This window comes from Lutra lutra, chromosome 8 (assembly GCF_902655055.1).
Source record: "Lutra lutra chromosome 8, mLutLut1.2, whole genome shotgun sequence".
In the NCBI taxonomy this organism is placed as follows: Eukaryota; Metazoa; Chordata; class Mammalia; order Carnivora; family Mustelidae; genus Lutra; species Lutra lutra.
Window position 1 is genome coordinate 94,589,131 of NC_062285.1, and position 16,835 is coordinate 94,605,965.

Sequence of the window (16,835 nt, forward strand, 5' to 3'; positions counted from 1 at the left end):
TCTCTCCCAACTACACTCATGGAATATGTCAAGCCTCACTTTTCGCCTCCATCCTACCTTCAACCTCCTGCTTACTCAGCTTCATGTCTCACAGCTACTACTGCAACCACTCCTTTGCACTCATTCTATCCTTCTTCCTCAATAGCAGTGACCACTTGATTTTGCCCAAACATGTGCCTTCTCTCTATCTTCCCCAAGCAGCTGAATGTAGTTCAAACAAACAACAACAAAAAGCCACACTCACAATGACAAAGTACATATTACATCTGTGTCCCCAAAGCTCAAATGAGCAATCAGCACTACCCAGTGACTCTCAGAGGTACCAAGAAAAGTTGTCCAGAGTAGAAAGTATCATCAGGGAAATGATGGAAGAAACACAGGGACTAGGAAGACATTTTAGAGTCTAGTTCAGAATCACCTCCCTAGCACCTACCATTCCTAGTCATATGTCCATGATTCCAGAAAAAAAAAGAAGTTATGCAATTCATACATATTTTAGTTACTAGTAGACATGATGAGCCTTTAACAGGCCCAGACCACAAAATGCTTTCCTTAGAATTTCATAACTTTGGAGGATCTCTATTCAACTTCTTCCTCTTCTTTTCTTTATTTAAGCATTAACTTCTAGGACATTCTGATCCATTCAACTCCTCTTCACACCTTATCACCTTACCATGAAGACCTTATCTGCTGGCCTGCTAAGAGTCCCACTAATTTTGAATGTAACAAGTCTCTACCTCCCCAGCACCTCTATCTCACCACCAAATAATGAAAGTGCCACAGTGAAATCCATTCATTTGGAATAAGGCATAAAAGGACTTCTGAGTACCTTTCTGGCAAACTGTAACATGAGGAGAGAATGCCTCCTGTCACTCCCTTTCACTTGGGATGGGACAACCCACCCTCTGAATACAGGTATCCAGATGACAGGAAATTAAAGTTGCACTCCTAGGAAATGAGAGGCCCTGATGTTACCGGTAAAGACAGGTGATACGTGAACCTTTGTTACTCATCATGAGACATCACTTCCCACCCAGAGGGAAATAATAGATGTGCTCAGAAGCCTTTCAGCTCAGACAACTGTTTATAACAGCAAAGAAAATGCTGTGATAGCCTCTGACCTGATATGCCATCCTGAAACACAAATGAAATATCCAAGGAAACTCTTCTTCATAAACCCAGGATGTGTCAACTGCTTAAAGCCCCATGCAAATTCCACACAAGGTCCTGAGAAAGGAGAGTGCTCCTGGCTCCTAAGTACTGACTTATCAATACATAATAACAGAAACAACCATCTGGATCACCTGAAGGCATCTGAGCTACCTTCCAGCCAGCCTCCTGAACGATTCCTTCACCCTGCTCTTTATTTCTAATTCCCAGCTGAACTCACCTTTCCCACCCACTATCCCCTCCCATCCCTGTGCTGCAGACCCCGGCTAATCAGCCCAGCACACTGGGGACCCTACAGGTACCTCATTTGTGCCCTCACTCATTTGTACTCTGGGGGCAAGACACTGAGGCAAACATCAACCAGCAAAGAACCAGAACTGAAAACACAAATCATTAATCTGAATCTGTTTAAAACCACCCAATGAAACTGGAAGCTTGATCTGGAGACACTTAAATGTTGAAAGAAATCAATTCTATAGATTTGAAGGTATTATCTTTTGCTAAGCTCTGAAATTTCCTCTTCTCCTGATCCTTATAATTTCAGGCCATCTTGAATCACTTCACTTTGTTACCATCAAGTAGCTCCAGCTAATTTCTCCACTTGCTTACCATCCGAAAGGAAAGAGAATTAGGAAAAAGCTCTGCTGCTCCCAAGAACAGAAATACAGAAAGTTATTAATATGAAACAAATCGTGTTTGTTTCAAAAGTGTTCCTTCGACTTTATCTTTTTAAAGAGGATGTAGCTGATTTATATTTCACTTAGAAACCAACTGTTTATAAGAAGAACCAACTACTGTGAAATCTCTTTGGGAAAGAATGAAGAAAACCAATTAATAAATACACAGAACAATCAGCAGTAAACACTTTTTTAATATATCCAACTTCCTGCCTCGAGAACACACCAGCAACTCCAAAACAATTTACATGATGCAAGCCTTGCCCCGGAGGGGAAGAAGGAGGAAGTGTCATTTTTTTTTTTGCCTTCCCCCCTTTAAAATCATGTTTTCCATGTTCTTAAGTCATCTTAAAGTATAAAACAATGGTGGTTATTTACATTCTAACCTTGGGAGAGAATCCCACAACATACCCATCTGATGTCTAATTTTCATCTTAGATTTCCAAATATAAGGGTACAACAGAAGCGTATAGAAAGGTATTGCAGAGACTGCATTGTCTATTCAATATCCAGTTTTATTTTTTCTTTAAAAGCAGGTCCCTATACTGTATAGGCAGCTATGTGCCTGGGCTTAAAACAAACAAATGAACAACAACAACATAATAAATAAATAAATAAACACTGTAATTTCCAGACTCCCCGGCATTTAAGAGTATCTAAAGATTTGAGCACAAGTCATTGACAGGCTTCTGGGAGAATGCTACAAAGGATCTGACTCAGCTGACAGCCCTTGTCCTTCTCCCATCTCGAATATGGGCATGATGGCTGGAACTCCAGCAGTTATTTTGTGAGGATGAGATAGAAAGCCTGGCCTGGGAAGAGTGGTGCAAAAGAAACAGCTGAGCCACTGATGACTGTATAGATATCATACAAGCCCTTGACTACCTACCTTAAGATTTATTTTGCATGAAAGAAAAATGAACCTGTGTCTTAAATGCCTAGAGAATTTCAGATTTCTATTACTAGCAGCTGAAATGAACCCTAACTGATACAAATAATTATTAGGTTGTTTGACTCCCTTTTTAAAAATGTGTCTTGCAACACAGTACATTATTTGCCACATTGATTGTACCACTAATTCATGGGCCACAGCATCAGCTGACTCCTGGGGAATGCCTACTATTCCAGCTCAGTGTCCACCATCCCCTAACCCTCCTACTCAATGAGAGTTCTGCCAAATCTCCCCAGCTCTCCACAAACCCCTATCCTCTTCCTCACACTACTCAATACTCAGCAGATCTTACTTTTTAAGATACTTCAGGAAAAAAAGTAGAAATCATCGGGAAAGGGCCATCACTGTTCCCTCTATCAAATCCTCAACCTTCCTTGCGTTTTTGTGAGTCCATACAGGTTAAAAGCTCAGGTCTGGATTCAGAAAGACCTGGCTGGAATCTCAGCTACTTGCTGAGAAACATTGGGCAGATCCCTGACCCTAGGTTTCAATTCCTTATCTAGAAAATGGAAATAATTACTGTATCTGCAACTCATGAGCTTTTGAAAGTTAATTAAATGAGATAAACATTTAACATACTTTAACACAATTCCAGGAACGTAGAAGACATGGAGAAACATTGCTAGTTCTTAATGTAATTAAGTCTACCCCAGGTATGTCACAGTCACCACAACACAAAGAGCCTGACACACAGCAGACACATAACATATTTTTGCTGAATGCGCTATTCATTAAACAAATTCCATTTAAAATCTAGTGAAAATCTCTGAAAAATAAATTGAGCCCATGTTGCAGGTAGAGATAACATACCCAGAGTTGCACCATCAGCAGACAAAGTGGATCACATTCTCTGAATTCCTTTTCTCTTCTCTGGGCAAAATACACACACATACACACAAAACACTTGCTATGAAATGAATTGGGCTGATTTGAACAGTGATCTTGTATTGGACCAACTCATTGAGAGAACATTGGGCAGCATCACAAAACAGAAGCTTAGTTCATGAGTAACCAGATAAAAATTAATACGGCAAGATAAGAAATATTTTCATTCAAAATATGAAAATAATTATGTTATTAGTGACATTGTACTTTAAAAGAAATGATGAGACTCTTGCTTTTCTAACAGATTTTGGGCAGTTGAGATTTGGGGCAGAATGGGGCAGATGAGACTCATAGGAAGAGGAAATAAGGAAATAAGCCCACAGGACTAAGAGATGAGTTCAAGAAACAATGCCAAGGGGCGCCTGGGTGGCTCAGTGGGTTAAGCCGCTGCCTTCGGCTCAGGTCATGATCTCAGGGTCCTGGGATCGAGCCCTGCATCGGGCTCTCTGCTCAGCAGAGAGCCTGCTTCCCTTCCTCTCTCTCCGCCTGTCTTTCTGCCTACTTGTGATCTCTCTCTGTCAAATAAATAAATAAAATCTTTAAAAAAAAAAAAAAAGAAACAATGGCAAAAGAATTTTTAAATATCCAAGTCAGAGATATTTTTTTTAATAGCTAAGTAAAGATCTCTGCATACACACTGGTGCTTACAAGTGAAACGGGATGCAGGCGTAATAATGAGACGGGGTTAGCGCAGATGACCAAGCAGCAAGCAAACGACCCAAACCTTTCTTGAGTCAGGCCAGCAGGGATAACCAGAACATAAAAAGTCTGTTGAAAAAGACAAAAGGAGAGGCGCCTGGGTGGCTCAGTCAGTTACGCGCCTGCCTTGGGCTCAGATCATGCTCCCAGGGTCCTGGGATGGAGTCCCTCCGGCTCCCTGCTCAGCGGGAAGTCTGCTTCTCCCTGCCCCCCTGCTCTTGTTTCCCGGCTTGCTCTCCCTCTGTCTCTCTCTCTCTCCCTCCCTCTGAAATGAATAAATAAAATCTTAAAAAAAAAAAAGACAAAAGGAAGTAAAAATACATTCTCAAGTATGAGAAGCATAGTACAATACCCCTCTTACATTATACAGAAGAGTGAATGAACGCACAGTCTGTTTTCATTTGTCTGAAGTCAGACGGCGGAAAATACGGAAAGTCAGGATTTCTAAACCCGGAAGATATCCTAGACACCATACACATTGCAGTCAAATCTGTTACAAGAAATTTTCTGAATGATAAGGAGAAATAGCGTGAAAGTATGAATTACGATAAATTAATAGGCTAAGTTTATTAGACATGTTAATATAAGAATAATGAGAAGGTGCGAATTGACAGATTCTCCTCATACATGGGAAGGAAAACAGCATTCTCAAAGTAATGGCTCCTTTCTCAATGTTAGCAAAGTCATTACCTCGCAATGTTCTTCAGAAGGAGTCACTGAGGAGTTTTTGTTGAAATTTCTCAGTGTTTTACAGTCAATGTTACCAGTTCCTCTGATAATAACTGCAGTCTTTTACATGTAATAATGTTCTCCACCACCTAAGGAGACTGTTACTTTAATTTTTTTTTTATCCTATTCCAAATGGTCCATTAGCAAAAGAAAGGTCTATTCAGGACTTGCAAGACCCCCATAGCTCGAAGCCAGCTACTGCAAAAAATCAAACATTCAAAAATAAGCCTGCTGCTCTCAATTACCCCTTAGTTCCTCCCTCGGCCAAACTAGAGCAGTTCGGCTGAGAAATCCGAGTTCCATTTCTGCCTCTACCACTGACCCAGCCCTGAAATAGCAGGTCATCACCCTGCTTGGCTGAGCTCAGGTTTTCCATCTACAAAATGGGACATCTGGATTAGATGGCCTTTCCAGTCTTTTCCAAACATGCCAGCAAACTATCCTTCACGACTTCAGACATCAGTTTGCATCCTTGGGGGGTAGGCCCTGAGGTTATTTGCTGTCAGACCCTAAGAAGGCAATTTGGTTGGGTGGAAAATCTATGCACCTGTGCTCCAAATAATCAGACTTTTGTTTGATGTGGAATACCGAGTCAAAGCACATTTCACTGAGCTACCATTTCCGTCAGAAATACAGCGCTCCATTAAAATTACAAAGCTAATATTACTACAAATCACACCACTAAAAGCAAAGAAAAAAATAAATGCAGGAAGGCACAGTTGGATATGAACTATTTAATCTAATCATAATATTTTCCCAAATCTAATTAGAAAGCTCACCATTCTTTCATTCATTATTTATTTATTGAGTATGAACTATGTGTAAGGTGTTGTGCTAAATAGTCCTGTCAAGTAGAAAGCTTCCTTCCTCATAGACATCACCCAACTTGTTCCATTGTGTCAACGTCTCAGAGCTTCTCTGGCATCCGAAGCCCTCCATTACATGCTAACACCCTCCAAGGGGGAAAGAATTAATTTCCCTCCACAGACTTCTTACCTTACAGAATCTTCCATCCCTTCAAGCATGTGACTGAGCTTCTGTTGTACATGCTCTATTATTCCACTATCCTTTCAGAAATCACTAATGATTTTGGCTCCGATAAACATTATTTCAATAAATATGTGCAGCATGTTCAGTGTGTGTCAAGCAGCATGGTAGGGGTTGGAGAGTACAGGGAGAAAAGCAGTAGGAAAGTTCCCACTCTCACAGAGCTTATCACAGAGCAGATACTGATTAAAGGCAAATAAGATCAATAAGACATGTCCCTGTGCTCTTGGCCATTCCTGTCACTGTTATTAAGTGTTATGTGACTACCTTACGGATTTCAGTTCTTGAAGCATAGTACAAACCCAGTAAATATTTTCTAAATGAAACATTTCAGTCCTGTTCTTTTTCTGATCACAAGAAGGAAAGAGGCTCCTTAGAACTTGGCTGCTACTAGTCAAGAACAAATAGAAGTTCTCACTAAAAGATCTTTAATCATTTCTATAGACTCCTACCTTACAGGAATGGTCGTCACCCAGTTTCTATCCTCCTCCTTCCTCTTCTCTAATGGAGCCACAACTTAGGTCAGGGTTTTGCCCTCTCAGGGCGGCCATTGTTCTCAAGGGACCTCAAGGGATCCCCAGATCCAAGGCTGAGTCCAGACAGCCTATATGCTCATCTCATTAGCCTTGGTATTGATGGCTCACGGGTGATCACATGACCTAAGTTAACCAATCAGACTGAAGGAAAGAATTTTCAGTCTATGGTTGGAGAACAAGCCCTTTCTTTCACCACGATTAGGGACAACCGCTATTGGTGATTGTCTTGGGACGGCGGTGGAAGCCAGCTTGAGAAAAACGGGGAAACATGGAAGAGAGCAGAGCTGAGATCCTAGAAAGATGGAGTGGGGACTACTCAACTTCTGGCTGCCGGTTATGTGTGATAATATCTCTGCTTATTGCTTATGCCAGTTTAAGCAGGGTTATCTGCTACTTAGAATTAAAAATATCCTGAAACGATCGATCTTCTGGAAGCTACTGGTTGAACCCCAAACCATGAGAGAAGAAAATATGCTTTTGAATACATGATATTTTTAAATGTAAATTCCAATCATAAGGACTGGGTCTTCTAAGACCCAGTTGGGAAGAGAAGCATCTGTGAAATCGTTGTGAAGTAAAAACAGTATTTACAACAAATAATTTATGAGATGCTTTTCCCTCTCTCCAAACTTGATATTTAATGCCCTCCAAAACTCTTAGAAATACTTTGGTTTTAAAGTTCCTTCTCTGAGTTGAAAGGAGTTCCCTTAAAAGCCGTAGGAAACAATCTACATTGGATTATTCATTCAGTCATAGAGGAAAAGAGGTTAACAATAAATAACCCAATGATGAAGAACATCTAAAAGGATAGTGGGTAACAGAATTGTTCAGTGTCTAGATTAATGCTTTCTAAACTGAAATTCATTATGAGGACAGAAAGAGAGTGACCTGTCAAAAACATGAAGTATCCTTGACATTTGATATTTTAATCTTAAAAATGCAAGGAAATTTTGTGTTTTAGTGCATAATATTATTTATATATAATTTCCCCCCGACTCTTAGTGAAATTAATAGCCCAGAAAGTTGCCAAGTGTCTATACTACGGTTTGGGGTTGACCTGACACACCACTGTGTATCTCCAGGGGTAGATGGTATGTTTACCCAAATGTAAACATACAGCTACTGACCATTCCCCTCATGTCACAGAGCAGAGAACTGAGATCAAGACAGGTTAAATAAGTTGCCCAAAGTTCTGAAGATAGTTATTGGCAGATCTAAGAACAGAATCAAACTCATTCTAATTCTCAAGACCAGTAATCTTTCCAAATGCTTCTTCTAATCCTTGTATGAAAGAACAACAATTCTAATCAAATTCATCATTTCCTGAACAAGCCTTGCTCCAGTGCCTTTGCATTTGCTATGTCTTTCTTCTAGAAGGCTCTTCAACTCTCTGTATGGATGGTTCCATCCCAGCATTCCTGTCTCAGCTCAAATGTTACCACTCGAGAGCAGAGGCTTTCCATAGCCACCCTATGTCCCACGACAAGTTAAGCTCTACCTTATCAATCTGATTTGGTTCCTTCATAGACTGTATCACAATATGAAATTATCTTATTGATATATTTGTTTCTTTGTACATTGTTTGGTTTCCTCCCTCTTGAATATAAACTCCACAGATGACCAGACCTTTTTTGTCTTGTTCATTGCTCTCACCACAAGTGGGGGTTACACATGGAAGATGTTTGAAAGATACTGTTTAACAATAAATGAATACCCTAAGCTCTCCGACCTCTCTACATTTACCCAAGCTGCCACTCTCCTAGATGCCTTTCCTCCTTCACACTTGCCTGTTCAAGTATTATCCATTCTAAGAACAACTCAAATCATACATCTTTCAGGAAGCCTCCCCTAGGTCTATTTTGTGACTTGCTTGTGAGGACACTGAGGACAGGAAACCTGTCTTATGCACATTTGTATTCCCAGATCCTAATGTAGGGTGGACCTCTGAACCCAGTCCTTGCCTTCAGTCACCTGCTCATTTGCCTTTCTCGTCTCAGTGCACTTTTTCTCCATGTTCTAGAAGACCATTGTAAGGTTATCCTACTTGTGATTGGCTATATTTCCCCTTATGTCCATTCTGTTCCTTAAATACTCCAAAGCAAATTTTAATTCTTCCATATCATTTGTTTTTTTCTCCCTTGTCATCTTTTGCTCACGTCATCCAGGCTTTCTTTCGCCTCAAAGCATTATTTCCTCTGAGCTTTATGCTCTTTCATTGAGATTCTGCCTCTTTGTAGCCAACGTAGGATACCTAAGTTATTCAAAATAGTAGACATTTCCTGTAATAAGTCATATTCAAAAGTACTCTCTTCCTCTGATCCTTCAGCTTGATTCTTCTTTCCTGTAGTCTGCACGGTTATGTCGTGGGCTATAGACCTAGGGGTCCCTCTGTTTTCAACCTAGAAGGAGGGGAAGTTCTATCCAGATACTGTATTGACCAAATAGGTAATTCAGAGAGCTCTTGGCCCTACTCGCTCTCTGCCAGGGAGCAGGTCTAATCCCAGATGTAAAACAAAGGGAAGATGGATGTGTCAGATCTATCCTGGCTCTAAGAGTCTACGCTAATTCAGAGCAGCTCTAGTGAACCTAGGTGGAATCTTCTCCCAGCTCTGTCAAATGGTAGAGCTCAGAAGCTTAGGAAAAACCACAACCACCAGCATGCACAGGGTAAAAGACTTCCTAAAATGCGAATCATTCCTTCCCCAACCCCCTCTACGCTATGTTCTATTCTGTTGTTTCCTGAATTCATTGCCTTCAAGTGGACATTGAAAGTAGAGGGAACAGAATTAAAGTCTCTTAACAGGAAAGGGAACAAAGGAAAAAGCAAGGGATCAGGAACCCTTAAATACTGCTAAATTGAAGGACCGGAGAAAGAGAGAGAAAGAAGAAGCAGTACAAGTGCTAAACAGTATGTCGCAGAGATGATTTGAGGCGAAGGGAACGTTGAAATACTGCAGAGGGGTGACCATAAACGTCAACGATTCCATCAAGAAAAAAGAATGACTGGGACGCCTGGGTGGCTCAGTTGGTTAAGCAGCTGCCTTCAGCTCAGGTCATGATCCCGGCGTCCTGGGATCGAGTCCCACATCGGGCTCCTTGCTCATCAGGGAGCCTGCTTCTCCCTCTGCCTCTGCCTGCCATTCTGTCTGCCTGTGCTCGCTCTCTCTCCCTCTCTCTCTCTCTGACAAATAAATAAATAAAATCTTTAAAAAAAAAAAAAAAGAAAAAAGAATGACTATTGCACAATTAGGAGGTTCCTGATGTCCTTGAAATTTTCAGAAGGATAACAAAAAACATCACTCTGGCAGGTGATTAAGCAATGAGTAGAATGATGAGGAAAACCAGGGCTTATTGTAGAGGAAGACTGACAGTGAAATCCAGGGGAGTAATAGGGAGTAGTCATCGATTTTAATATTTTAGGAGAGATGCTAAAATCTCCAAGCACTATTTAAATCTGTAAGTAAAAGTAATTGTCATAATTTCCTTTTTTGAATTTAGGAAGACTATCTCAGGTTTCGAGAATAATGAGTATAACCATTATGCACATCCTTTTTAAAATAAAAGGGCACAGAAGAATGAGGGGGAGAATTCAATCCCAGAAATGAGAAATCAAAGAATATTAGATAAAATACCAGTGATGAAGGCTCCATGAGTTTTCTAACACTGCCTCCCAAAATTTCTTCCTTAAATCTGCTAAATCATCATGGAATTTTCAGACTCTTTTTAATATTTTGTTAAATTGTTACATGACCCCAATATCAACTATAGGTTATATGCCAAATTCTGAAGGCTACTTATAACTAAATAAAACAGTGAATTTGTATAGTTTGATACCTAGACATTATTACATCCATTGACTATGAAGATTACTGGTAAAGAAATTATATGTATTTTTATAGATAAAGGTCATTTAATATTTCCTTTCATATCTTACACTCTGAAAACATCAAAAAGCTATTCTTCTCAACCACAACCCAGCAAGACTAAGTGAAAACATAAAGGCTCTTAGCCACAGGCAAATCTGGTAAAGGCAGTGGAAGCCAAGAACGAGGAGTATTATATATATCAGTTAAAATCTACAACCGCAAAGAGAGCCTCATAAGGATTCTATCCATCCAGGAGCAACGAAAGCAAAACCAGCACACATACACCCCATCAGTCTAACCATCTTAATTGTTTTTACTTCACTAGTCATTTGAGAATGAGACCGAATTGGAAACTCTACCACTCTAAGAATTAATTCCCACCCTGGAAATGAATCATCAGAATCATCCAGCAACTGCTTAAATACTTGGACTTTTAAAGAGATTCACTCAGAGCCACTTGCATGGCTCAGTTCTTTAAGCATCTGACTCTTGATTTTGTCTCAGGTCATGATCTCAGCGTTGTGAGATCAAGCCCCACATCAGGCTCTGCTCTGGGCATGGAGCCTGCTTAACATTCTCTCTCTCCCTCTCCACCTCCCATCTCTCTCTCCCTCCCTCCCACTCTTAAAAGAAAGGGGGGGCACCTGGGTGGCTCAGTGGGTTAAGACTCTGCTTTCTACTCAGGTCATGATCTCAGGGTCCTGGGATTGAGTCCCGCATCGGGCTCCCTGATGAGCAGAGAGCCCGCTTCCCCCTCTCTTTCTGCCTACTTGTGATCTCTCTCTCTCTCTCTCTGTGTCAAATAAATAAATAAAATCTTTAAAAAAAAAAAAAGAAAGAAAGAAAGTGAGGGAGGGAGGGAGGGAGGGAGTCACACAAACTAGTACTTATTGATGACCCCTATATACCAGGTTCTGAGACTTAAGCAAATGGGTCCCTTAGCTGGACACTGATTTGAATCTCTTAGTTAACTGAGCAGAAGAATAAAGATTACACATACTAAAGACACAACATCCAAGACATTAGCTCAAGGGGCTGAACTCAGAGGGAGAGAAAGACTCATAGATTACCTGTGTGGTTAGGGGCAGTGAGCTTAGCGAGGGGTGATTATTATTCCTATAGGCAGCAACTTTCATTTTTTATTAATAATCTTCCCTACATGTGGGATCTTTTAGCCTTTAGTCTAATTTTCCTTCTGGACACTGGACTTGTTGGCTGAACATAAGTTTCCAAAGCAAATTAGCTTTCAGTGATCTGACCTAACCTTTGTCTTAAATAGTCAATAAAAACGGAGGTGGGTACCACTTCTCCAATATAAAGGCATGACCGAGATAGTAGCTCTTCCCAGAGGAGCTTCACAAGGGTTCGGGATCATCAACATGTTAATTCCCCAGAGAAATCTACAATTAAAGATGAGATCACTGTGTGTAATTAAACTAAAAATAAATTCTGTCTTATGTTATATGGAAATGACCGCTGACATTTTCCCCCAACATAACTCTAGTCGTAGGATAGCTCAGCTCAGCTTACCATTTTGTTGATTTTAAAATTCACTTATCATATTAAACACATAATATCTGTTATTTACTTCTTCCTCCACACAGTTTCATCAGGGTATACATCTTAGTTTCTGCATATTTGGTGCATTCAACAAAAATTAATTGGGGCCCTCCTATGTACCAGCCACCATCATAGGCTCCGAGGACACCATAATGAGATGAAATGAAGAAAGTGACATCTCTGACCTCTCAAATCTCACATTTCCATGGATGGATATATCACTGGGGCAATATTTATTCATCAAAGTGAACTCCGCTTTCCTTCTTAATTCTGGAAGTATTTGAATAGTGTCAGGGGTCTATACATGTCACTGAGCAACTTCTATTCTGCACAGTATTCAACGATAGCCCAGGACTAAATCTTAGCAGATTCCCATCATATTCCTTGGGCTTGTTATTTCTCCTTACAGCACTTTACTCCTTTGCAGATCTTCTTGCCTTCAACAGCCATTTCATTCAACAGTCTTTCTCCCTTCTTGACCCCACCACCCTTCCCCCAGCAGCATTACTCCCTGTCCCAAAGAGAACGAATATGTCCTGGTTGAGCTTGCCTTCTCATGGAACAGCACCTTGTTCGGAAAGGTGCTTTCTTGCCCTTGGGCTAAAAGATGTCCAAGATCCACTTACTGCAGCATACGATGTGATCACTTGTCACCTTTCCAGGTCACTTCTCACAGCTCAGTCTCTAGTTCACAGCATTGTTTCTGAGTCTCCACTGTAGTTCCATCTCCCCTCCAAGGCCTTTGCTCACCTAACATCGGCCACACTCCGGCAGGCAGAGCACTTACTCATCCTTTCATACTTAGTTCAGGCACTACCTCCTCCAGGAAACTTTCTCTGACCTTTGCATGTCTGCTCCCTGGAGGCCTTTCAGCTCTCCTCTTCTCTACTTGCACGCTACAGAAGAAAGAACTCCACTCACTCAATGTACACCGTATCATAATCATCCGGCAGGAGACTTGAAAGGGGCAACAGGGATCTGGTCATGTTTGGGGACCGGTGCCTCACACGGTGCCCTGCACATGACAGATACCAAAAACAAAACAAAACAAAACAAAAAAAACGGTGTTCACCAAGTGAACCTTCGATACCTTTTTATAGTAAAAATAGCAAGTGACAAATTACCAAGCTCCCCCTACACCAAGGAATGTTTCTTCACTCCATCTAATGTTTTTCTTCTTTTTATAATTTGCAATAAAGTTTTACTGTCGGTGTAGAAGAAGCAGGGAAAACAGTTCAGTAGCTTTCAGTGAGTAAAATTTATAATGTTTTTCTTCTTTTTCAATACAAACCGCCTGTTTATGTAGCTTTTTGTTCTAACTAGATATTAAACACTAGTTGAACGCTTGTTTAAACTTGAAAAATCCTACAGGGATCATGGAAGTTGATAGAGGAAACACGGTAAGCAACTGAACAAATATTTGTTATGAGATTCACTCTCTGCCCAGGAGACACCAGAAAGAACTTCATTAGCAAAGACTTCCTTCACCTATGAGGTAATGAAAGGGGAATTGCCAACACCCTCAAGCCAAGGAGTAGGTGACATCAACTTTATCCTGAGCAATTTAAATCCATCTACAACGCCCTGTTCTCCAGAGGAGGCCCAGACAAAAGAGATGAGATAAACACATTTTCATTTACCATGACTTTATGCCCCTCTAACAAAGAGATGAACTTTAGCTTTGATTGTGGATATCCCCCTCAGAGTCAGGATGTTTCTCCCATCAGTTACTGCTTCCTTCTTATCTCTGAGCCGGCTACAGCGTGGAAAGATGCAGAGGCCAAATTATTTTTGTATTTCTGTCTGTTGTATTATAAAGAATGTGTCTGGTCTCTGTCCCAGGTCCTGGCAGCTGAGTTTCTAAATTCGGAATTGAGAGACAGGAATGTCTTTGTTATTCACAGTAGGTCCTCCGACCACATCAGAGTTTATGTTAATGAAGCAGCTCCAGAGGGCCCCAGGCCCACTGCAGGAGAGGGGCCAGTGGTGCTAGAAAGACCAACCAAGTGATGAGAGGGTTGGGACTTGGAGCCAAGGCTCTGAGGAGCTTCCTGACCACATTGATGTGTCTGGAGGGCAAGGTGTCCTGATTCCAAAGGGAGAGCACATGAAAGTTCTGAGTCCAAGACCCTTCCAGACCTTGCCCTGTATGTATTTTCATTTGGCTAGTTCTGATTTGTATCCTTTATAACAAAAATGTAACTGTAGGCATAATGCCTTCCTGTTTTCTGTGGGCTATTCTAATGAATTATCGAATCTGAGGTGATTGAAGATACCCTGAATTTATCGCCAGTTGGACGGAAGTGCCAGTGGCCTGGGGACCCCCAAGTTTGTAGCTGGTCTCAGAAGCAAGGGCAGCCTTGTGAATTTGGCCCTTAAGCTGGGGAATCTCCTTGGGATGGTCAGCATCACGACTGTATTGCAATATCAAACTGTTCTGCTATGGAGACCACATGACCGCCATGTTGATTCAGCAGGAATGACCAAATGCCAGGCCTGGTATTCAGGGGACCTGGGTCCAGAATCAAACTTGCTATTTAACAGCCCTGTGATCTTGAGCAAGCCACAGAACTGATCTGACTGTCAATGCTCCCGTCAGTAAATGAGAGAGGTTGGACTCAGTAGCTTCTGTCATTTCCCATCTCTATGCTGCTCCCAGTAGGCCTCAATCTGCAGAAGCCAATGATCACTTTTTCCTCTGAATGATCTTCATCTATAGGCTCCTCTTAGCAACAATGGCTTACAGATGGGTTTAAGGCCTTTGTATTTGCTGTTCCCTCTACCCGAACACCCCATTCCCAGATACCTGCATGTCTTACTGCAAACTTTCTCCAACGTTTTCCTGCACAGACGTTGTGTTTCTGCTCACCCTCACTGGCCACGCGATCTTTAATTTCAACACCCATCCATGACGCTCCGCCACTCCCTTCTCTGCTTTATCTTACTGCATGACATCATTAGCTAATGTATTATATAGGACAATGGCTTTTTTTTTCCTTCTCAAATCACTCCAGCTTTTATTGCATCTTTAAAACATCACAAATAAATCTGAAAAATCATCAGGCATCTTCCTGTTTCTGTAGCTGGACAACTTAGATCTTACTCGTCAGCCTGTTGAATTGTTCCTTTTTCAGTAACACAGATACCATCCCCAAATTTTCTGATATCCTTGTTTTTAACTGTTGTGGCTTGCTGAATCAAAGCAGCTGAGTTTGATAGATTTCCTTCAAGAATTAACTTATCTTTCTGGGCCTGAGATATTGAACAAGCAACATCTGGCCTCATCCAAACCCTGTGGACGTATTTTTGTGTTTTTCTCCCAAGAAATTTCAGATTTCAACAAGAGAACCATTCTGAATAACAACGCTGCTGGGGAAGTGCACACACGCAGACGTCATCTTGTAACAGATGCCCAGTGTAACACCCTTGATGGTGTTCTACAGGTGACTGTAAGTGCAAACAGTAGTCAGTTCTTTTCTGTTTCCCCACATTTGTCACCTCAGAGCCTCTTCTCTTTCTTTCCAAGGAGACTGAGTTCTACATTGATATGACAGAAGTCCATCTGCAGAGTTCTTCTGGGGCCCTTCACAGTAATGGTGCATCCCTTCTGAGTGATGTCGACATTTTGGGGAATGTCAAGCAACTGATTGCTGAGAATGGTTTTCATTTTTGCAGCAGATGTGACAAAGAGAGGACAAAGCCTTATTTTTCATCTATTTCATCAGTAGAAGGGAAGCTCCATGAGGACAAGGACCTCTACTATTTGTCCACAGCTTTAAACTGAATATCTAGAAAAGTGCATGACAAACAAATGACTTGCAAGTGAATATTAATAAATATTTCACAAATGAATCAAGCATCAGCTTTATTGAGATCAGGTAGGCACAGCAGTTTAATTATGCAATCCATATGCTCATACCTGAAATAACTGAAATTACTTCCCCACAGTTTGGAATGACTAGGAGCAAGGGTATGGTGATAGGTAATAACAGAATGCTAGGAACTGTGGCCAGAGAGAGGAGCTTTGGAGGTTAAGAGATTTGGGGGATGATAAGGATCAAAGAATGGAAATGATGATGAGTGAAGTGGAAGTGACATAAGACACTGAGAGAGAGAGTAAGATCATAGATATTAGAATCTACAAAGGTGACAATAGGGAAAGAAATGGGGAAATGATACAGCAACTGATGCTACGACAACTCTGAAAAGTAAGAAATTATCTTCTTGGTCCCAGAAAAGGTTATAGGAAACAGATGGTATAAAACAAAGGCTCTGAAATATTGAGAAATTTCAAGGGAACAATAGTTTAAACTGCACGATACAGTAGCTACTAGACACAAGAAGCTAGTAAGCACTTGAAATGTGGCTTGTCTGAATTGAGAGGTGCTGTATAAGTGTAAAATGAATGCCAGACTTGAAAGACTTCTTGTGAACAAGAAAAGTAACACATATCATTAAAAATGTTTATGTTGGGGGTGGCCTGTGTAGCTCAGTGACTTAAACATCCAACTCTTGATTTCAGCTCAGATTGTGATCCCAGGGTCCTTGGATCGAGTCCCACATGAAGCTCTGCATTGGGATTCTCTCTCTCCCTGTCCCTCTCCCCCACCCCCTACTTGTGTGCACAAGCACCTCTTTGTCAGACACACATGCTTTCTCTCTCTCCAGGGGAAAAATGTTTACTTAGCTACATGTTAAAATGGTAACTTTTGGA

The 16,835-nt window shown here is 41.1% G+C and overlaps 1 protein-coding gene and 1 pseudogene across 1 annotated transcript in view; both read right to left on the reverse strand.

The window, feature by feature from the left end:
• The window catches only part of GRIP1 (glutamate receptor interacting protein 1), a 700,704-nt gene that overhangs the window by 541,829 nt on the left and 142,040 nt on the right, over positions 1-16,835 (reverse strand). The gene's annotated exons all lie outside the window — the stretch shown is intronic.
• Positions 15,129-15,788, reverse strand: LOC125107345 (60S ribosomal protein L9-like; annotated as a pseudogene).